The sequence below is a fragment of the Suncus etruscus genome, chromosome 4 (genome assembly GCF_024139225.1).
Source record: "Suncus etruscus isolate mSunEtr1 chromosome 4, mSunEtr1.pri.cur, whole genome shotgun sequence".
Taxonomy (NCBI): Eukaryota; Metazoa; Chordata; class Mammalia; order Eulipotyphla; family Soricidae; genus Suncus; species Suncus etruscus.
In genome coordinates this window covers 107,133,780-107,157,136 of record NC_064851.1, presented here as the reverse complement: position 1 = coordinate 107,157,136, position 23,357 = coordinate 107,133,780, and the positions used below count along the sequence as shown (strand labels likewise).

At 37.9% G+C, this 23,357-nt stretch overlaps 2 non-coding genes across 2 annotated transcripts; one reads left to right on the top strand and one right to left on the bottom strand.

Annotated features, from left to right (window-relative positions):
• The first annotated feature begins 17,293 nt into the window (after window positions 1-17,293).
• Window positions 17,294-17,400, top strand: LOC126008304 (U6 spliceosomal RNA). The gene has a single exon (XR_007495641.1). It is a non-coding gene; the product is annotated as a U6 spliceosomal RNA (small nuclear RNA).
• Window positions 17,401-20,014: 2,614 nt separating this feature from the next.
• Window positions 20,015-20,121, bottom strand: LOC126008401 (U6 spliceosomal RNA). The gene has a single exon (XR_007495734.1). It is a non-coding gene; the product is annotated as a U6 spliceosomal RNA (small nuclear RNA).
• Window positions 20,122-23,357: the final 3,236 nt, after the last annotated feature.

The following is a 23,357-nucleotide window of genomic DNA, read 5'->3' as shown; positions in this document are numbered from 1 at the left end:
TTTGGGGCCGGAGCAATGGTGCAGTGATAGGGTGTTTTTCTTGCATGTGGCTGGCCCAGGATAGACAGAGGTTTGATCCCCTAGCCTCCAATATGGTCCCCTAAACCAGGAGCAATTTCTGAGCACATAGATAGGAATAACCCCTGAGCATTGCTGGGTGTGGATCAAAAATAAAAAAAAATAAAATTTCATTTAAATAAAGGGTTGTTGTCCAGTTTCTATTGGGATAGCACAAATGTAGAAGAGGTTGGAAATTTCCTTCATAAGGAATATACATTGATATTAAATAATAGTATTGTTAAAAAGGGGCCTGGGGCAGTCCAAGATTTCAGACAGCCCCAGGCCCAAGGGGGAAGCCTAAAGTGGGGGAGACCCATTACCTCAATAAAGACCAGGAAACATACCTCAGAGAATGCAAAAGCAAAGTGGGTTTATTCCAAAACTCTAGTACTCTGGGGGACAGCTATGTGGACTGAAGCCAGGAGCCCCGGGTAATCTAGGGAGGTGTCTTTTATAGGTTCAAAGAACTTTAGGCCTATTTCTATTCCAGGTTTAAACACAATGTCTAATCTGAGGGCAAACTTGTCCTTTTTTTCAAAAGAAAAGTTGAGAACCTAGGGAGGAGCAAGCAGAAGTCCATTTCTTTGTCAAATATGTCAAGTTCCTCTTAGGTGGGGCTTTGGATGATAGGAGAAGGCCTTCGATGCCTCAAGGTGAAATACTGGATCAAGGGGGAATCAAGAAGGTAGGGCGAAGAAAAGCTTAACAGGCATCAATATCTGGTCAAGGTGAAATACCAGATCAAGGGGATCAAGAAAGGGGCATGGGGAGGAGAAAGGCTTAACAGGCATCTATCACATATCTGAGTTATTATAATATCTATTTTATAAATTTTCCCCTAACAGTATTTCTATTTAAGGAGAAGAGACATGAGCAAGATAAGAAAGAAGTAAGACCTCGAACTCAAACCATCAAAAAAATAATATGGTTAATTCCCGGAGGATTGGCTTTCTATATAATGTAGACCACCTTATATGTAATCTCTCTAATAGTATGTTTAATGTGCTGGCACACTCCAATGACTTTTTCCTCTTTAGATAAATATTAACCATCTAATTATAAATTCGGTGTTCAGGTCATTGCATTTGCGCTTCCTTCTAGGAAAGAAAAAGACTGTGATGCTAAAATGCAAAAGTTGCATCTTCTCTTAAATTTCATTCCTACCACATCACTTTTCAAAGGGAAAAGGTGGTTTTATAGGAAGGTTTCATTTCCATAGAAATTTCAGTAACTGTGAAAGAAAAAAAAAATACAGCTAATGGCTCCCAAGATTAAACTGTTCTCTGTTATGCACATATAAGTCCTATCTTCTAAATAGCCTTCTTTTGAGATATGAGAGGATCGGAGAGTTATAGTTCATTCATTAAGCATATAGTCACTCATAGATCACTTGTTCCAAAAGTATTTACAAAAGCTGGTCATGTACTAGGGACCTAACCTTGAACAATTACCAACCTCTATTCCTGATGACCCTTCTACTTGTTATATAGTTTTCCTCTTTTTTTTCTCTCACTCCCATATCCTTAAGTCGGTGAGGTTCTTTTCTTTTGTCAGGGCCCAGTTGGAATTTGACCTCTCATCTTGATGCTTCCCTGACTCCTTCAAGATAAATTAATTGCTCCTTATCTGTGCTCCCAAAGGGTTTGGTGCATACATTTGTAAAAGCTCTTATCACATTGCATTATAAGTATTTGCATATCTGTGTCCTTTCTAGATATTTTTTTTCAGTAGCAGGGACTATTAATTTCTTACTCAAATTTAAATCTATTTTTCTCATCTTACTTTTACCTCCCTAGGTTCCATCTTAGGGCTTGACTGCTTATGTTACTATTTAAGTATCAGTGACTGCTTAAACAAACAGGGTTCCTCAAACACCCTCAAACATCCTCACTATAAATGGTGAGGTGTTAACCCCCATGGACTATGTCTTCCAATCTTTTACAAATTATTTGATTTAAAACAACAAGCTTACAGTGTTGTTGGTATTTTTAAATATAAATTACTTACTTAAAAACCATATAGTTTTTAACCATATAACCATAGTCGACATAGTTGATCATAAAATATTTATTTCCAAGTAGAGTTAAATTATTAAAAAAAAAAAAAAAAGAAAAGAAAGGATAAAAAAGAAAAGGGTACAACAACAATTAAATTTGTTGAAATTATTGTATCTCACAATGAGCTCATTAAGTCATTGCCAAGATGTTGATTAAGCTCTTGATCATTCTATTTCTTTAGTTTCTGAAAATGACTTCCGATACACATTGCATCTAAATGATGTGTTCCTATGGGGATGACAGAATTGAAGATAATGGAGTTTTAGTTTAGAAATTCCAAGCACTATTGCTGATACTGAGGCTTTTGTGGGGTGTGTTTTTGACTGCTAGACTTTCTGGAAGTATGAGAAAGATGAGGGGAGGGTACATGCACTAACTCCAAAAGTGGCCTTGTGATGATAATCTAAATACTGGCATATCTAGAATTTCGGTACGATTGGAGTCCGTATAAAGAGCTGTAGAGGAGTGGTGAAGCTAAGGCATTGGTGAAGCAGCAATTGTGGGTGATAGGTACAGCTGATGTGACTTCAGCAGGGTGGGGACTAAACCTTCCCTTTCCCCACAAGATTGTCAGCTTTCAGCTGCATGGATGGTGTACCCATAATTTTTTGTTTCTTTTTTTTGGGGGGGGAGGGGTTGACATCTGGTGGTGCTCAGGAGTTACTCCTGGCTCTGCACTCAGAAGTCACTCCTGGCTGGCTTGGGAGATCATATAGGATGCCGGGATTTGAACCAGGGTTCTTCCTGTGTTGGCCCTGTGCAAGGCAAAATTCTTACCGCTGTGCTAATGCTCTGGGTCCCTATCCCATAATTTTGATGGCTTGATTTACATCTCTTTTGAGAACAGGGTGAGTCTCTAGAGCTGGCCAAATGCAAACATGGCAACTGCCTTTTCCAGTTTTGCTGCTTATTGAGGGAACTTCCTCTCTCCCCTCAAAGCCACCATGCTAAAAAACAATAGAAAATTACAAACTTTTCAAAAAGAGGAATCAAATAAGATATTCAGTGAGCACTGCAGCCATAAAAATATGCACCACATATTTGCCATGGTCTTGAGATAGGAAATATGACAAGGAGCACTTTTGAGATTTTCTGTGGTGTGTGGGTTCCTGGGGGCCTTTTCATCAAACAACCTGACCCTCTTGAGAATGGCAAAAGATTTGCGGCAGGGAGGTCTTGGGAAGAGTTCTTGTATTGGGGATACTTTTATAGCTAAGTCTGGTTTCAAGTAACAGTCCACATTAGGAAGGGTTGGTTAGGAGGACAGTGCAGCATGAGTCAGCAGTGGAGTTGGTTGCCTTTTCTTGCAGGGGAAGAGGTGTGGATTTGACTGGTTGTCTCTTTGTTTGGGTGCTGGGTACTGGTTCGTTGGGATAGGAGGTCAGTCTTGATGCCTGATGGGTTAAGAACTGAGGGTGAAGAGTTTTAATAAGGTGGGAAATCTGGGTGGGATTGAGGGGTGAAGAGATAGTCAGATTTCCAATGGGGGGAAAAGGGGAAAGTATATGGAAGGGGCAGGAGAGAAGAAAAGAGAAAACCAATTAAAAAGAAAAAGAGAAATAAAAAAAAAAGAAAGTAGTAAGAGGAGAGGAGAAAAGAACATGGAAATGCTAGTTTGCTTGACTGTGTTCGATGGGTAGGGCCTGTAATATAAATCTGTAGGTCACAGTTGCTGCTTCGGTGGTCTGGCTGGTCACGTGTTTCAGGTCCTAAAAGAAGGTATAACCTAGAGATAAAGGGTATGTTAAAGAGTTTTATCAGGACAATCTCATAGTGCATAGTTCCATCATAAGTATAAGACCTGTATTTCACCACCTCTTTTACCTGCTTTTCTCCAAAAGTAAGGTAGTCTCTTGTATCACTCTGTTCCTTTAATCACTTTTTTATTTCATTTTTTTAAATCTTTTTTCTTTATATATTTTTTTATTTCTATTTTTATCTTTTTTGGGTGTGTGACCTATTTCTGTTTTCTTCTCTTTCCACCCTCAAATGCACCTGCAATATAATGTAACACCATTTCTCCCTGTAAAGGCACACTAAAAGAATCCCAGACATAGAAATGACACAGTTCTTCACAACAGCCCAAGAAAATTACAAACTTTGCATAAATCAGGGCAATAAGAGATCTGGAAAGCAACTGGGAATGCTTATATCCTTGGAAATTAGGCTAGGTCACTGAGGGAAGATCCAAAAAAATAGCACAAAAGGGTACAGAGGAATTGATGGGGACAAAACAAAACAAAACAAGTGTTTTTATGAAGAGGCATAAAACTCTAAACTCTTATATATATGGAGTATTTTTTTTTTACAATAAAGCTAAACAGTGGCAGTCCTTGACAGGATACATTTAAGAGTAGGTGCTCAGATATCAAACACACCTCATTGTTTCCTTGTGGCTCCCATGAGGTTAGTTCCATTTCTTTTGGGGTTTAGTTATATTTGTGTCTGACTCAGACCTGAGAGACATTTAACAGTAGGCAAGTTTAAGTCTTCTACAAAACATCAACTCCCTTATGGATCATCACAATTATCTAGCTTGCTCTGTGACTCATAAATGAGAAGACATTGCTTTGTAAAATCCAAGATTCATATATTTTGCTAAATATTCCAGGAAGAATGAATTCAATCTAATTAGGCACCAACTAGACACCTTAAAACACTTTGGGACTTGATCATGATTGCTGGTTTCAAGTCAGGCAAGGGGCGATCTCTGTCAAGTACAGACTCAACTGATCCTTGGGTTTTGTTTCAGGCTAGTACTCAGCATTTATGTTTATTGTTGGGGCCTAGATTCTACTAGAATGTGACAAATCTCTACATTAGAATATACAGAAGGTGATGGAATTGGCTCAAAATGGTAGTTTTCTGACAGGTATTGTTGATAAAGATAGTTGGTGGGCTTTTCAATTCCTGATCCATTTTCTCCCTTCGAATCTTGCTTTTGATAAATTTTTGCACTGTCCTTTTCCAGACTAAAATCTATTGAACCTTCTGGTGAAAGCAACTAAAAATAAATTGCATTTCTTTCATTGTGCCTGATGGAAGGTTTAGAATTCAAAATAGACCAAGAAAGAAGATAGTAACTTTGTCAGTAGTAAATGCAAATAAATCTACAGGAGGATATGATGAAATTTCTTGACTTAGGAAGGAGGTGGCAGATTGTAATTCAGAGATATTTATAATTGTAGTATCTAGTTTTTATGAATGGTGAAAGGATGTTTGAACACTAGACTAGAGAAAAATAATTTGTTTATATTTTAGAGAGTAGAAAGTAACCCCCCCCCCCCGCTTTCTTTTAATAGCTTGTCTGGCTTAACTTTCCTATTCCATTAGCTATGGGAATAGGATAATTAGTTCATGAACATCTTCAGGAGGGCAGAAGATACTGTTACCAAACAAAGGGACTACTAATGGCAGAGAACTTTGTTTCTACGACATATTTTGTTTTTAACAAGGAAGAAAGAATGATCAAATTTTGACTCTGCTTTTTACAGAACTCTGCCTAGTTTCCAAACTTTCTCCATTCCCCTGTCTAATAGTCACCAATTCATCATTCAAGACTCCTCCTACTCCTACTTCATCTTCCTCTTCTTCTCTCTTCACTTCTTCTTTCTCTTTGATTTTTGGGTGGTACTGCAATATTTAGGGCTTATTCATGGCTCTGTGCTCTAGAGTCACTACAGAGGTGTTTAGGAGATTATGTGTGTCTCTGTGAATTGAACCTCTAGCTTTAAATCTTATATTGTCTCCGTCACATTACATTTTTCTTCCGACAATGTAGCAGATAAAATACTGCCTCCCCTAACCTTTAATGAATGGCTATAATTAAATCCCCAAAAACTGGTGACCAGTTTACCTTACTTGGACTTGGACTTTGCAGATTGGGTTAAAGTAAATCCAATGCCTTGGGTTAAACCCAATGCAGCCATAAAGAACTTTTAGAATTCTTTATAAGAGAAAAGGATGAAAATTTGATATTATGTGACAAGGACTCCAGTTGTCATCGAATTCTATCAGTTGGAAGGAGGAGTAAGGTATAGCCAAAGAAATATTACTGGATGATTCAAAAGGAATTTATGATTTTTCACTCAATAATTTTAGGAACATTTCAATTCTTTTGAGTCTCAGTTTCCTTACCTCAGTATGAAATATTTATAAGTCACCCCTAATTTTAACAGCCTTTTATCTTTAGTAACATTTATGGTATATACATCACACTTAGAAAAATACTTTCCACCATTATGCATATTATTTCAAGGATTGATTTATAGACAGTGTGCCTAAAGTAGCTTGAAAATATTTACTAAATTCAGGAGGGAAAAACTCTAAAATATCCCATTATTGAAAAACAAGTTTTATACAGGATATGGAAAGAATCAGTGTTTCTTCCTTATTAGACTATGTTTGGAGTTAATTTAATAACAAGCTTCAAAATTATAAGGACTAGGAAAAGATGATATAGGAAGAATGTCTGAAATGTAAAAAAAAATAAATAAAACAAGGTTAGCAACTCATTCTGTCTTTTTAAATTTAGTTTTACTCTTCAGAGATTCTTCAACACTTTCAATTTTTATAGAACCTTCCCCATGACATGTAAGTCTTAGTAATGTTTTTCTTTCTTTCTATCTTTATTTATATTCTTTCTTACTTATTTGGCAATGTAACATATCTCCACTCAACCATTCCTGTTTTTGCATGTGCGTGCATGTGTGTGTGTGTGTGTGTGTGTGTGAGGGAGGGAGAAAGAGAGAGAGAAAGAGAGAGAGAGAGAGAGAAGGAAGAAGAGGAGGAGGAGCAGGAGGAGAAAAAGGAGAGAGGTGAGAGGCAGAGAAAGAGAAAGAGAGTGTTTCAGAGGATTATATTTTTTTGTAACATGAAATCAAATGGACTTCCCTTGAGTAATTGAACTGGATGAGAAATCTGAGAATCTTCCTAGTTCCCAATATCCAAATCTATGGTTGCCTATCATTTCAATTACATTTTATCCTTTAGGGAAGCTAAAAAGGTAAATGTTGGTACATGAGTTGTTCATAAAATCTGACATTAGATGTGGTTGTACTTCCAGAATTTGTCACTCTCTGAGATATCCAAGTATTAAATTGGTATTGAATGTCTAAACAGTACTCCAGCAGGACTTTGGCTGATGTTACATTTGTTATATGACTGTTATAGAGGAATATTGAGTAAAAGTAACATCTCTGCTATATTATTTAAAGATGCCTATGCCCCAGGGAACAACTTCTCATTGTTTCCAATCAACTAAATTTGAAACTTTAAAATTTTGATATTAAATGGGTGCTTGCATAAAGTTTAGGCCACAATCTGACAGTGATAATGGGATGACTTTTCTATTTGAGCACGATGCAACTCTGTCCTCTATTGTAATCGGCCCAGTGCCTGTAAGAATTTACTCCTTTTTCAACTGTAATAAGCTTTTGAGTACATGAAGCTACAAGGTGTGTGTTTTTCATCCAATTTGTTTTTGTCCAGAAGCACTCAGATGGGTTAGGTGTAAAACAGTTCACTAGAGATTTTCAATATTAGTTTCTTCACACCTGCAGTTTTTAAAAAATAATATTTTTTTCTAAAAATAAAATTGAAAATGTTTATAAGAACCTAAGGAACTGATTTTTTCCTTCACTTCAACCAATTTATAAGATTGAGCTGAGCACACTAGAAGCAGGGGGTATAGCAAAACCTTGCTTTAGGAAATGTAACAAGCATTTGCCAATGGAAACATGTTTCACCATCCTCCTCCCACTCCTTGAGTGGTTTAATGAAAAGTACATTGGTTTGATTCTATGAATGCTTGAAGTAAACTATTTTTCTTTGCTAGATGTATTATATCATTCCAGATTTAGTCGTAACATTTAACTCTTTCTCACATCCTACACTTGCTTGTGATACAGTGCTCTGTCATTTTCTATCATCTGGTGAAAGTAGATATTAACAGCCAAAGAGATTTCCCTGGGCTTTACTTTCTCTTCTTCTAGAGGCTCTACCTTCATTTCTCTTTAATCTCAGAATCTATCCACTGGGTCAGTTCTAAAATATTGTCTATCTAGGATTGATAGTACCCGACCAGCCATCTGTTGTGATGCTTGGAAATTTGGTGACTCCAAAGAACCCAAATGTAGTCCAATCCTCAAACCCTGCATGTGCTCAGGAAATTTAATACTCTTACTGAGATGATTAAAATGACCAGGTTGATTTCACCATCAATAGGTAAGATTCATGGACTCAAAGTTAAACTTGATGTAACTTGTGCACAGTCTCTCTGAAAATCCCTGCATAATCCATCATACACAGGAGTGGAGCAAATTATTTGGAAACAGTGGCCTTCAAATACTGGTCTATGAACCAGTGCCCAGTCCATAATTGTATTAAGGTTAAAAATTACTGGCTTGCTCCTTTTTCTCTCCATGGAGTATTATACAGCTACATCTCTATAAATAATAAAAAGGTTGATGTATATTAATATTTTTTGCAATACTTTTCTAACACCTGAGCTTGCTTTGTCTGTTTCTTGTGTTTAATACTAACTTGGAAGTGACTTATTGTAACTGCCTCTGCTCCTGCCCTTTACTGGGAGAGAATTCCGGCCAGCAGCTTTCTCTCAACCAGGACAGAAGGCAGAAGACAACTACAAATAATTCGCGAGTGTTAAGCTCTTTTGTGAACACCTAAAAAATTAAGCTGCAGAAGTTAGTAAAACGCTCAGGGTGACATATGCCAGTCGAGAGGATTTATTGAGGGGAGAGCAGGGTTTTTATGCCCTGCTCCAGTGGGAGGAGTAGTAGCATAGGATTGAAACATAAACCAATCAGATTTGTACAAGTACAACAATTTTAACCAATGGGAGCACATTTTGATGGCGGGAAGGATAAGAAGGAACCTGGCAGGATGAGGGGAGGGGAAGCAAATTCTTAAACAAATAGCTAATTGATATTTACGCGAATACAATTTTTTGTTTAGCCTATTTTCCATTTAAATCTTTCTTTTGTGTAAGCAATAAGGATCATAATTTACAAAAACATATCTGCTTGAGAGCAGGCACAAAAACAGGTTCCATGGAAAGGTTAAGGAATCTGGTTAAGCCAGATTCTTTGTGCTGAGCTAAATTTATTTGCAGAGTTTTCTGTTGGTTCGGGGCTATGCAAAGTTTATGGCTTGAATCAGGCAGGCGGTGGAAAATTCATTCAGAGTTCCTTTGATATGTGGGGTGCTCGGTCTCCCACAACTTATAGAGTCACTATTTAACCCCCAGTTGTAGCAACCTGGGACCCCACCACAAGCAACCAGGAGAGAGGGAGAGAGAGGGGGAAAGAGATAAAGGCAAAGTAGGCAGCATCTTGCCTATGCTTTATGTCAGGCCTTGGCCCAGAAGACCTGGGTTTCCTGCCCCTCTCTGGCTGACAGAATCTGCTCCGGATTTTTCTCTGGGCCCTCTCAATAACTGCCAAGCTCTCCTTTTTATACTTTAAAGGGCAGTTGTCAATTGCAATAAGGAGTATTACAGTAAAACTTGCCATTACAGAGGTCCCAATCCAACTGTCATTACAGGGGAGTATCATTACCCCTTAAAGGTATATTGACTAATTCCCTTAAATATATCAACACCCAGTATTATTAAAAAATCTGTAATTAGGAGCTAACATGGTTCATGTTCAGCATTTATGTAAGGAGCAAGAGGAGATAGAAAAGAGCATTATTGATCAATTCTTCAGAAATATCCATTCTTTTTTTTTTTTTTTTTTTTTTTTGGGTTTTTGGGCCACACCCTGTGACGCTCAGGGGTTACTCCTGGCTATGCGCTCAGAAGTTGCTCCTGGCTTCTTGGGGGACCATATGGGATGCCGGGGGATCGAACCGCGGTTTGTCCTAGGCTAGCGCAGGCAAGGCAGGCACCTTACCTCCAGCGCCACCGCCCGGCCCCAGAAATGTCCATTCTTATGGGAAAACTCACACTGAATGTGCTAAGTGCCTGAAGTTGTATTTGTGGGTAGAGCCTTTCTCTCCTTTTTTGTTTTTGTTTTTGTTTTAGGGTCACACCCGGCAGAGCTTAGGGGTTCCTCCTGGCTCTAAGCTCAGAAATTGCTCCTAGCAGGCTAGGGGAACCATATGGAATGCTGGGATTCGAACCACCAACCTTCTGTACACAAGGCAAATGCCTTACCTCCATGCTATCTTTCCAGCCCCTATGGGTAGGGTCTTTCAAATGGGGCCCCAAGGGTCATTCAGATGAAGCAGCAGTGGGAAGCATGTGGCACTGAGATAAACCTGTCAGCCACACATCCAAGCCATTGCCTTAACCACTGCACTCTTTCTCTGTCCCCAAATTTACAATTTAAAATTAAAATTTAAAATTTGCTATTTTTGTAGTTTGGTCTGTTCCTTTGTTACATTACTGAACTGAGTTTAGTTTGCCATCGAATAAAGCTGATTATTTTTTCAGGCTGAATATATTCTAATCACTAGCCGTTCCCAGAATATCTATAAAACAAGGTGTCATGGATTTGCCAATAAAACAAAGTATGCAGGAGTATGTCCTATTCCTTGGGTGAATGAAGACACACACACAGTTCCCCAAATGTCAGTATAATTGCATACCATCACTATTTATTCTGTTGTATTTTATGGCCAAAAAAGCAAAAATCTCATGTCTAAGATCTGAATGTAAGCCAATCATGCTAAACAGTTATTGAGAATAAGATAAATAGGAAATGAATGCACACTACATAATTAATTAAGCTAGACAGACAGAATCTTAATGTTTTTGACTTGGTGGCATTAAAGAATTTCTAACATGGTTTTGACTGCAGTGATCGAAAGAAAAAGGAAGAGCACAGGGTAAAAGTCTAGAAATACAAATAATTACAAAAGGGTAAAAAGACAGAGAAGGAAGAAAAATATCCTAGGTGTGGAAATTCTTAGCAGCGAGAAACAGCGAACTGTGTGGAATGTGAAATGAAGTGGAATTGGCTGCCCTAGCACTGAGCTTTGTAGAGTGAGGACACAGCCCACTCTCAAGTGAAAGATTTCTTTGAAAGTTTCTACACCCCCACTTGATTGAATCAGTGGTTTCCTCTGCCACTAACTTATTGTCATCATCACCTTTGAGCTTGCCTATTTGGGCATTTCTAGCAGGACTGTTTGCTAAGTCTGGGCCTGCAGGGAAGCAAATTCAGCTGAGATATTCAAGAACAATTTTCAGCGTGAGGCAAAGCTAGCAAATTCCTCCTGGATTTGCCTATTGTGGCAGAAAGGGGGTTGGTAATTACCAGAGGAATACTTGGGCATCTGAAAGGGCCAGGATACCGCTTTCTTGCGAATCAAGAATGAATTCAGCACAAATACAGGAAAAACTGCAGCTGGGAAGTGAGGCGGAAGTGCAGGGAAATGTGAGGGTTCAGGCAGAAGGTCCTGCCTGAAACTCCTAATTAAAGAAGTCAAAACTGCCTTTAAAGAATGTTCCGGATCATCATTTAAATTCTGAGCTCAGGAAAGGGTCTTCAGAGGATTGTAAATGAGAGGATGGCACTGCCCAAATATCCTGGATGTGTCCTTTTTTTCTCCTAACCCAATGTAATGAAAATGGAGCTTAATGGTACATAAATAAAAATAATTAAATAGAAGAGTGTGGTAGTGGTGCATTACCTGAATTAATATACAAGATTAAGAGGCCAATAACCCAGAAACAACTTCGTTATTTTCGTGTTTCATATCAATTAGGTGACTCTCAGAGTAGAATAAAATCAAGTTTCTGCGTTACCATTTTGATTCCAAATCTAAACTAACATGGTACATCTGATGTTCCTTTTGACTTATAATTGAAGCACACGGTCTTCTTCAAATGCATTCGCTGATCAGTTACACCTCCTAGTTCTGTCTTTTTTTAATTTAAGTTTAAAAATGGATTTATATTTCTTATTGATTCCCTAACCCCAACAAGAATCTGTGATTAATTTACATGTGCTAATTTTTTCATATCCTTAGGTTATCTCTCTTCTTGCAGAAATTTTGACAAATGCAAAGAGCAATGAGGCATATAATATGGAAAGCCTGTAATGATTTGCAAAACTGTTTCAGATTGGGTGATTCTGCAGAAATAAAGAAACAAATTAAATTCAGAAGTGAGCAGCTGAGGGAACTCCAGTTGTGACCAGCAACTCTAATTTCTTAGAAGGAATGAGAAGACAAAAAAAAAATCAGGGAGCTACTAAAAACATGATTTTTGACTTCCCAACATTAAAAATAGAGATATCATAGAACTTTAATAGAGGCATACTGGATCCTGAGGGAGAAAATCAGAAATAAAATTTCTTGTGTGTTGTTAGAATTTATTCTGTCTGTGCTCACTGAAATGTTTGGGTGTTTGTTATTTTTTAATCCTCTTTTTAATTATTTCCCTTTAGTTCACCAGATGTACCCTGATGGTGGTAGCATTTCCCCTCCCTTTTCTTATCAAAGCCATCAAAGGTCCACATGGATCTGACAGCATCGTGTCTCTTCCAAGTATAGTAACTTCAATATTCTTCCCCCATAGAGACTTGGAGAAGACATTTTTCTCCGCTATTCAACTGTCCCTTAAAGTGATAAATGTCTCCCTGCAAACCCACTTCATAATTCCAATACTCATTTTGTTCTAACCCAAAGGAAAATAAAAACTGTCTTAGATATCTATAATAATCAAAGATGACCACTTTGATATGAATAAGACTGTATAATTGTCAATTTCCTTATAGCCACTTTCTTTTTAAAGGCAAAAGGGGCTGGAATGAGGTACGCAGAACTCTTGCTTGCTGACTCCCCTAGATGCTTAATCCCTGGGACCCTTGAGCCCACCAGAAAGTCCATCCTGAGCAACATGTCAGGAATAACCCCTGAGCACTGCTAAGTGTGGCGCAAACCAATATTCCAATTCAAATCAAATCAAAAGTCAAAAGAAATCAGGAAAATTAATTTCAGTAAAACATGGATATTACTTAAACATCAGGAAAATTAATTTTAGTAAAACATGGATATTACTTAAACATCTAAGCAACTGTTTCAATAAATAATCAATATGAAACAATTAATAAAAAAATTTTGGCACCAGAGGAGGGCACAGTGGTAGGGTGTTCGCCTTGCACACGGCTGATTCAGGACAGATCCTGGTTCAATCCCCCAGCATCCCATATGGTCCCCTGAGCCAGGAATAATTTCTGAGTGCAGAGCCAGGAGTAACTCCTGAGTGTCAAAGGTGTGGCACAAAAACAAACAAACAAAATAATAATCTTGCCCTCTGAGGAGCTCTGCTGAACTTTGTCTTACTGCTGCTGCCATACTAGGGTGTTTGTTTCATGAGAAATTTTAGAGACATACTCAAAGGCATAAGAACATATACATCATGGTTTGTGAAAAGTAAACTCATGATTTTTTTCCTTTATTTAAACATCTTGATTACAAATATGATTGTGATAAGGTTTCAGTCATGTAAAGAACACTCCCCTTCACCAGTGCAACATTCCCACCACCAATGTCAACTCATGATTTTTTTGTTTTGGTTCTAATATTGCAGTTTCTGGCCATTATCCAGTGACTTATAAGATCAAAGAAATCCTCTTCAAGTGTAAATATAATGGATCCTGTACTATTTACTATATATAATATGTATATATGTATATATATATGTGTGTGTGTGTGTGTGTGTGTGTGTGTGTGTGTGTGTGTACTCTCTGCAAAAGCAAATGAAAAAAATGTATCAGTCAAGTGGAAGGTATATTACTATCTGTAAATATGATTATTTTCAAACTTATTAAGGAACCCTATATAATGGAAGGTACTTCTCCTCTGTCCCTTTTTTATACAGTGCCCCCTTTTTTATAGGACATCTTTTCTTTTTACCGTCCTCAAGATTAAAGGAGAAGTGATTCATTATTCAGACTCACACTCCTATGGCACCAAGTGGTAATTATTAACAAAGAAAATAGTCAAGATTAAAATAAATATATAGGCAAAGTACAAAAACTGCATATTAATTACTCTATTATGATGTGCTTGTAGAAATTTGACAAAGGAAACTCCTGGTTTCTTAGTAAAAGCTGTGTAGTGCTTTGAAAATCTATTTGGACATTGACTGCAGCATTTGAATTTATTATTTCTGAATTTGCAAAGAAAAAGGAAAAGAAACATGCACATACATACAAACATACACACGCACACACACACACACAAATATACCAATTTAGTTTTAGGGTTTACCACATTAGTCATCATTTGACTGTCTATCAGGGAGATCTTAAGACTGAGAGTCATTTCTCAGTGGTATAAAACTGCAGGACTCCCATACACAAACTGGTGGTAAATGGAAGGAGCCTGCTAACTTAGAAAGCACTGTGAGACTTTGTGCAAAATCGCACAGTTGTTTGAGTTAAGCAACTCAACCGCCCTTGGACCAACTCCAGGAGGGTAGAATAGGGGGTGTCTTTTGGCTACTGTGTGGATTGAGCTTCAGGGAGCATACTTCAGCAGGGCTCTGCAGTTCGAACCGCCTGCCTATTTGCTTGTGAGCGCAATTGTCTATGGTCTATAAAGCACTAAATGGTTGGGCCTTCACCACTTGGAGAGGCGCCTTCCTCCCTGGGCAGTGGCAGGGCAATTGCAATCAGCTGGAGGGCTGCTGCTTGAATTTCTATGCTCCCACCCACAGGGAACTAGAGGCCTGGGCTCTGCCCAGGAAGAACTGCACTTCTGGATCCCTTTTGCCTTTTATGAGCCAACGAAGACCAAATCTGGTGATCTTCAGGGCATGGCTAAAAGCCCATCCTTTTTCAATCAGGGTTGAAAAGCAGGCATTGACACCTTTTGGAGAGAACAGTAAATTCTAGAGAGCCAGCTTGGATTCCTGGCATATTTGAGACACATTCAAAGAATGGGGAACAGCATTGTTCTTCCTTCTTTACTTCAGATCTTCTGCATTTATAAGATCATTCTGATTTTGAGGACAAACGATTGGAAAAGAAAGAAATTTTCTTTTCTTTTCATTTTTGTTTATGTGGAAAGGTTTTAATTTTGATTCATTCAACCTGATATTGGACCTATTATGTCTACCCTTATGCAGAGGTACCTATGGATATATTTATGCAATAAATAGAAATAGGGGGCCAACTGTGTACTATGTTCTAATAACTTTTATTTATAAGTGAGTCAGATATCATGGATACAGAGTCCCTTCCTTCAAGGAACTTGTAACATGTTTAGATAGACAGAATATCTTTATACATCAGTTACTATCCAAAGAGCATAAGGGATATGAAGGATAACAAAGTAGGGGAGGAAGGGAGAGAGTTAAGTTTTAACTAGAATGAAGTGGGTAGTCTCTCTTGAAGAATAATGTTTGATCAGAGAAATCAATGAAGTCAAAGTGTGTGCTAAGCAAACATCTGAGTGGTCACCAAAAGCAGAAATACATGGCTGATGTATGTTTGAGGCACTCTGGGTTGATGGCAGTTGGAAGAAATGAAATGAGGTTGGGAAGAAAGGCAGGCAGATTCAACATCATACATAATCTCAAATTAATCTTACTCTAGATGTAAAGAGAAGCCATTGGATAGTTTCAAGGAGAACTGTTGATGTATCTGTGATTAAAAGAGTTTACAGAATTGAGATGAGGCTGATAGATTACTAGAATAGACAAGGTGTTGGTAGGTAATCGGTTTCTGTGTCTATGTTGAAGGAATACCCAACTGGATTTGCTAATGACTTGGATATGGGATTTGAGGGAAAAAAAAGAACAAAGGATGACTCCAAACATATTGTCAGGAAATTAGTTAATATATATTCTTGGCAGAGCTATTAGGCACTAATTATTGTATAAATGTACCAGGAACTAAGTAATTTCAACCTATAACAATGCTTACAAAAGAGAAATTGGGGTGGGGAAATTACCAACCATTATCCAATTTGCAATAGGAATCACCATACAATTCTTTTAAGCAGTAAGATCCTTTCGTGCAGTTAAAGTGTGATTCAATTATTATAAAATGCATTTAGAAAGAATTATTCAGGAACACAAGTAAAATCCACTTTCATTAAGCATTGGGGGAAGAGTAGTAAAAGACACATTCTCCTTTGTCATCTAAGAGTACACAATTATAGTAACCAGACATAATTGAGGCAGAAGGCACCCTGCCTATTACTTTGGCTTAGCTACCTCTCATACCCTTTAGGCTTGTAAAAATACACAGTGAATTATTTTCTTATTCTATGATCTCATCTAAATATAAGATAGATCCTAACAGCAAAAAGGAATACCCAATAGGTTGACAAAGCAACTTGTAGAATGAGAAAAACCACTTTCAAATTATGTTTCAGATAGTGTTATGTCCAAACTGCACAAGATAAATAAATCATAAAATAATGTCATTTGAAAAATGGTAAACAAATAGAAAAAATATTTTTTTCCCAGCGACGATAGATCAAGGTTCCTGCAAAGGTATCCAACATCATTTATCATAGGGAAGTGCAAATCAAAATCCCATTATACAACCTCACACTTGTTAGAATTTTTTTTTCTTGGTACTAAGTAAAAGAGATCATGAGAGTTGATGAGGTTGTAGGAGAAAATTTCTACCCTGCATTCTGGTTGCAGGAAAATAAATGGACTCGGACACAATGGAATTTTGATTGCAATTCCTAGAAAATAAAAAAAATTTCTAGGAAAAATTATCTATAAACATATATAGTCAAACTGACCCACTTTTGAGGGTCTATCAGAAGGAAGTAAAAATCTGAATGTCAAATGCCAATTACATTTAGGTGGTACTCAGGAGATCATAAAGGATGCCAAGGATTGAACCCAGATTGACCACTTGAAAGAAGTCATTATACTATTGCTCCACCCACAAAGACCCTTTTGTTAACAACTCAAGTGCGGTGAGAGTATCTTGATGATCTGACATTTTTTGGTATAATCTCCCAAAGTTGAAGTTTCCATTCCTTGTCAAAAAGATCTATTCTTGGAGGCCAGGAACTTATGAAGAGGGTAGAGTATTTACCTTGCACATGCTCTACCTGGGTTTCATCACTCACACACCATGTGACCACCCGAGCATCATCAGGGTGATTCCTGAGATAGAAGTAACATCTGAGAGTCACTGGGTATGCCCCCCCCCAAAAAAAAAGAAGTAACATCTGTGCTCGCTTCGGCAGCACATATACTAAAATTGGAACGATACAGAGAAGATTAGCTTGGCCCCTGCGCAAGGATGACACGCAAATTCATGAAGCGTTCCATATTTTTATCCCCCCCCCAAAAAAAGAAGTAACATCTGAGAGTCACTGGGTATGGCCCCCAAACAAACAAAAAAAAGAATAAATTTTCAAGATGTGTGGGGTTACTGATAAGAGGACTGAAAAGACAGATCAAGGGCAAGAGAAAGAAATAAGACATAAAAAGGGACATAAAAAGGAATAAAGAAAAAGGGCACAAAGTATGCAATAGTCTCAAGGTCTTGAGCATTGTGTGTTCTCATGAGCAACACTGGTTGCTCTAGCTACTCTTCCCAAACAAGAAATATATTGATTAATAATTAATTCTAATACTTGGGGAGCTCACTGATTCCCAAGAACTATGACTTTTCAATTCCTTAATCTGTGTTTCTGTTTCAAATTTTGTCTTCACTGAAAGTAATCGAGTTTAACATTTTCTTGATTCTGTGCTACATCTTGAACCTTATTAGCAAATCATGTATGCCACTCCCTACATTAATAATTCCCAGAAAAAGTAGTATTTTTCATTCTTATTATATTGCCAGGAGTATTCATAATAGTGCCACCATCATCAGCGACAATTCTAAGAGCTCTATGCCCTGAGAGAAATAAAAGAAGTGAATGACTGAGTTCTTGGCCCTACAGAACTTATAATGTGCAAATAGTCACTGCTCATTATGTGTGATTGATTCACATTCCTTAATGTAAGAGAATCTAAAATTATAATTAAGGCTTACAAAAGGTCTAATTTTTAGACAAGTAATAATACATGACATTTTATCTTTCAGCTAGGGATTTCAGAGACATATATAAATATTACCTTGATAAACTTCACAAAACTCCTCTCAGGGTATGTGTATAGCACTCATATACTGATTTTTAAAAATAAGTAAGCGTACAGATCAAGTAATCAGTCCAAAGTCAAAATTAATTTTTAGATTGTTTCTTCCAACTCAAAGGAACATCAAAACTCACAAACATAACCATAAATTCTGTGAATTCTTTTCATATGTGATATAATATTTCTCTAAAAGAATGAGTGAAACACATGAACATATATTCTAATAACCTCATCTTTCTAGTTAGATGAAGCAGTTTACCAAATGTGAACAAGTACAGTCTTCTGGTATTCAACACCTTTTTGTTCATTTCTTGGGGGACCACATTCAGCAACGCTCCGCACTTAGGGATTATTCTTGATGGTGTTTGGGTGATCATATGGAAAGCTGAGGATCTAACTGAGGCCAGCTGCACACAAGTATATATCTTCCCTACTAGAGTATCAGAGTGCCTGATATTCAGCTGTTCTATCCTGAAACACACATGTGTTCTTTCACCTGTTGAGTCAAGCCAATGCAGTAAATGAGCCCCAATTCAACAAGAGCATGTTGTAACAGGAAGAGTTTAGTAGGCAAACAAGAAATACAAAATACTTTTCCTACCAACAAGTAGCTGAAAGGCATTAGGCCTATTTTCTTTTTCATCTTTGGATATTATCCTACATAGACTTGTGGGACGTGAATGCAGTGTGAGCTCAATTTGTTTTGTCAAATGTGGAAGGATACTAATAAGGCAAACGATGATTCCCACATTTCTCTGGCTCAAGAAACCTTCTTTGTATCTACACAGTTGGCCACAAAAGCTGCACATGTGATCTTTTAACTCCTTCAATGAGGAAAAGAGTTCAGTGAGCCGATGTTGGTTCCATGCTGGGAGAAGCCATTGAGAAAGGGATATACATAGTTTTGCAAGATATAAATAGATATATTTATTAATATATCTCAAGATATAAATAGTTTTGCATTTACTATGATGCTGTTATTTCCCCATGTGCCATTTTTCTTCTCCACATTTCACCTCCTAAGATTGAGCTACTAGGGTAACAGAGTGAAGACATGGGGGCAGGGAAGGCATTTTCCCTGCATGCAGCCAATTAAGTACATTCTGCATTGCCCCATATGGTCCAGAATGTACTGCCAGGAGTGACTCCTGAGCATAGAGCCACAAGTAACCCAATAGCACCACCAGATGTAACCCAACATCCAAAACAAAACAAAAAGATTATTACATTGCTATAAAAACTGAACTGAGGGAAACTAGATAGAGAAGGGGGTGGGGCATCTCTCAGGCCCCCCTTTCTGCTTGGATTTTCACAGTTGTCACTTATGTAGTTTATATTCTCCTTGTTTTGGCTGTTAGTTTTCATGATTATACTCATCTGTTCTCAGGTCTAACTCCTGGCTTTGTGCTCAAGAAATCACTCTTGGAGAGATTCAGTGAGTCATAAGAAATTCAGGAATCAAACCAGGATTGGTTATATATAAGGCAATTGCTTGATCCATCTTGTTCTTTCCCCAGCCCTTTGGAAATTTAATAATATCCACTCCAAAGATTCAAGTAATTTTATTCTGGACAAATTCATCTTTCATAATCTCTAATATTTTTAGCTTTCGGTCCACAGTTGGCCTTCTTCAAGGATTACTCCTTCCTGGCTCTACACTTGGGCATCACTACTGGTGGTCTCAAGGACAATATGGAGTACTAAGTTTGAACCAAGGTCAGCAGCAGCAAGGCAAGCACCTTATCCATGATACTATCATCCAGACCCTAGGGTATGCATCTACTTTTTCTTTTCTTTTTTTTTTTTTAATATGGAACGCTTCATGGATTTGCGTGTCATCCTTGCGCAGGGGCCATGCTAATCTTCTCTGTATCATTCCAATTTTAGTATATGTGCTGCCGAAGTGAGCACTGCATCTACTTTTTCAAACCACCCTTCCTATTATTTTATATTCACAATCTCTGCAAGAAGAACCAGGTGATTTTAACCTAAAGAATGTCCTGGCAGGTTTCTTATTTTTGCCACTCTACCTTTAATTTTTTTTGTTTGTTTGTTTTGTTTTTTGGGTCACAACTGGTGACACACCAGGGTTACTCCTGGCTATGCACTCAGAAGTCGCTCCTGGCTTGGGAGACCATATGGGACGCAAGGGAACTGAACCATGGTCCATCCTAGGACAGCACGTGCAAGACAAACACCCTACCACTTGTGCCACTGCTCTGGCCCCTCTACCTTTAGTTTGTATTGTTCAACCATAAGCAAACCTTCCTTCTCCATTTTTCCTAACCCCAGATCTATCAAATTCAATTTTATTTTTTGCTTTTTGGTTTTTGAAACACACCCAGAGGCACTAGGGGTTTACTCTGGCTCTGCACTCAGAAATCATTCTTGGATAAAGGGACCACATGGGACACTAGGGTTCAAACTCAGTTCTTTCCTGGGTCAGCAGTGTGCAAGGCAAACTCCTTACTGCTATGCTATCACTCTGGCTCCATCAAATTCAATTTCCCCTCTCACCACCATTGAGATTTAAAAAATTGCTTTGAGAAAATGGACCTTATTAGAAGAGAATGACATAAGTTTACACCTACTTTCTGCTCCTTTTAAGCTATTCTTTACCTCCTAATTCTGTTAATCCTTTCCATAGAAGGAAGTTTCCAGTTGAACTTTCAATGAAGTTATACTGTAGCAAATCTTGCTTTTCACAATTCATCACTATTTCCTTGTCTCTGCAATCTTCTTCATCTATCCAAAGTTTTCTTTTGTCCTTTTTTTTTTCTTTTGGGCCACACATGGTGGTGCTTGGGTTACTTTCTGGCTCAGGAATCACTCCTGGTGGACTCAATGAACCTGTGGGTTGCTGGGGATGGAAAAGGGGTCAGCCACATGAATAGCAAATGCCTCCCAGCTGTACTATTGCTCTGGCTCCTTCTTTTGTTCATTTTCCAATACTGTATTTTCTCCTTTGTTCTTGGATACAGAAATACTCCACCTAAAGATGATATCTATTGACAGTTTATTTCTTTCACCCTGTTCGCTTGTACAGTTCTTTTTTTAACTGTAACTGAAGTTCATTACACAGAATTATTTATGGTACATAGTGACAATGAATGAAGGGCATTCCCACCACCAATGTTGTCCTCCCTCCACTCCTGTTCCCAGCATGTCTCCCACATATCCCTCCTTTTCCCCCCAGAATCCTAGTGCAACTGGTCTCCATCTTACAGCTTGTTATAGGTTGGGTATCTATTCTGTTTGGTGTTCCAGTCTGGTCATTTTTTTATTTACACTACATGTACATATGACTGGTCCTGGTATCATTCTTTTCCCCCCTCAATTTATGAGGCTGAATGATTCAAGTTATGCTATTCTGTTGGAGATAAAAAGGTTAAGGAAAAGAGAAGAAAAATTTGGTATAAACTACTAAAAAAGAAAAAAAAATCACCAAATAATATTCACAAAAGTGAAAAAGAAAGAAAAAAGTGGAAGAAAAAAGAGAAGGAAAATAATATCAAAAAACAAACAAAAAATAAAACAAAACAAAACCAGAAAAAGTAGTGCAGTGGCAGGGTTTGGTGTTACCCCACCTTCTTTTTTTTTTTTTTTTTTTTTTGTATAGGCACAGTAAGTATTGGGGAAGGAAGGAAATTCCTGTGGCCTAAGAGATTCAGGGTTTCTCCACTCTTGAAGCATATTGTCATGGGAACAACCACTGGTTCCATACCTTCTCGTTGCCATATCCCAAAGTTTTTTGTTTGTTTGTTTGTTTGTTTGTGGTGTCAGGAATCTTTTCTCTCGGTTGTGGATGAGAAAATAAGGCACTGTAGCAAACAATCTTGATATTTGCACAGGTCCTAGGACAAGGCCTAGGATAGAGTCTTTAAGGTTCTAGAGGAACTGTTCCAACATTGTTGGTGTGTTCAGTTTTCTGTATCATGTGCTCCATGTTTTTGCTCATTCCCTAAGTCGAAGTCTAGGAAGTTATGGTTCCAAAGTCTCTGTTCTCAGAATTGGGCCTCTGTACTAAGAAATCTTGATTTTTGTAAGAGACCTGGGCTATAGCCTAGGGTAGGGTTTTCCTTAATGGTCTCAAGGTGCGTTCTGCCCAGTCAAAGTCAGTTTTCTGTCGTTAGCGCTCTTATTTTTCATAGTTCAAAGGACGATAAGATACAGGTTTGCACTGGGGTAGCTGAAATGTGCTATCCAGGGCAGCACTGAACTAACTGTTAGCCAGCAGAATAAGGAAGGCTGAGGCCAAAAATACACATAAATAGGTAAGTCTAATTTCTAATTTCATGACAGAAAGCACAAGAGGCTATGGCTATGTGTCTAAGACAATAAGAAAACACCCTTTGGTGGCCTGGCTTGTTAAATCGAATCCCTTCTTTATTTTTTTTTTCTCACACCCATAACTTATTCACAACTGCATCTAAAGTTGAATGAAGAAAGAAGGAAGAAAGGACTGGAAGTACTATGGAGTGGGAAATTTCTGCTTCATCATGGCCCTGGTGAATAAGGAGCCATAGAGACTAGGAGTATTGAGGTTACTTCAGACATTGGAATTTAAGGGGAAAAAATCTCTTAAAATTAAATTTGAGGCAGAGGGTTTTAGGCCACTAATGTAGGAAGCTAAGCTACTAAGTGCATTCTACCATCAAAATGAAAGATAGTTGCCCCAGAAGAATTTAGTTTTTGAGTCATATGCCTGCTTTTTTAGTCACCTTCCTGTTTTCAGAGTTATATTTGGCAGATGCCAGACACTGTTCTGTTAATTTAAAAAAAAAATGGAAGCAATCTAAGCAGTGGAGACAAATAACAGACCCCAGATAGATTGTCCTCTTTTCTCTGTCACACAAATGTTCCCATTGAATTAATTCATACATGCCAAAAGGTTAGGCAAGAAAATTTGGGAATCAAAATATAGACAGGCTAATTTCCAAGTTCCGCCTTCTAAAATAATACAATTTAACATGCAATCTTAGGCCATTTTAAACTCAGGATAAAATGGTTAAGAAGAATCTATGCTGTGTCCCACTCACACAGTTTCCTCTTCCTTGTTCTCCAATTTAGCCAACTTGTCAGGAGAGGTGTCACTATATGTAGGTATGGAATGGCTAGAAATTTTGTGCCAGTGTAAAGGAGCAAAA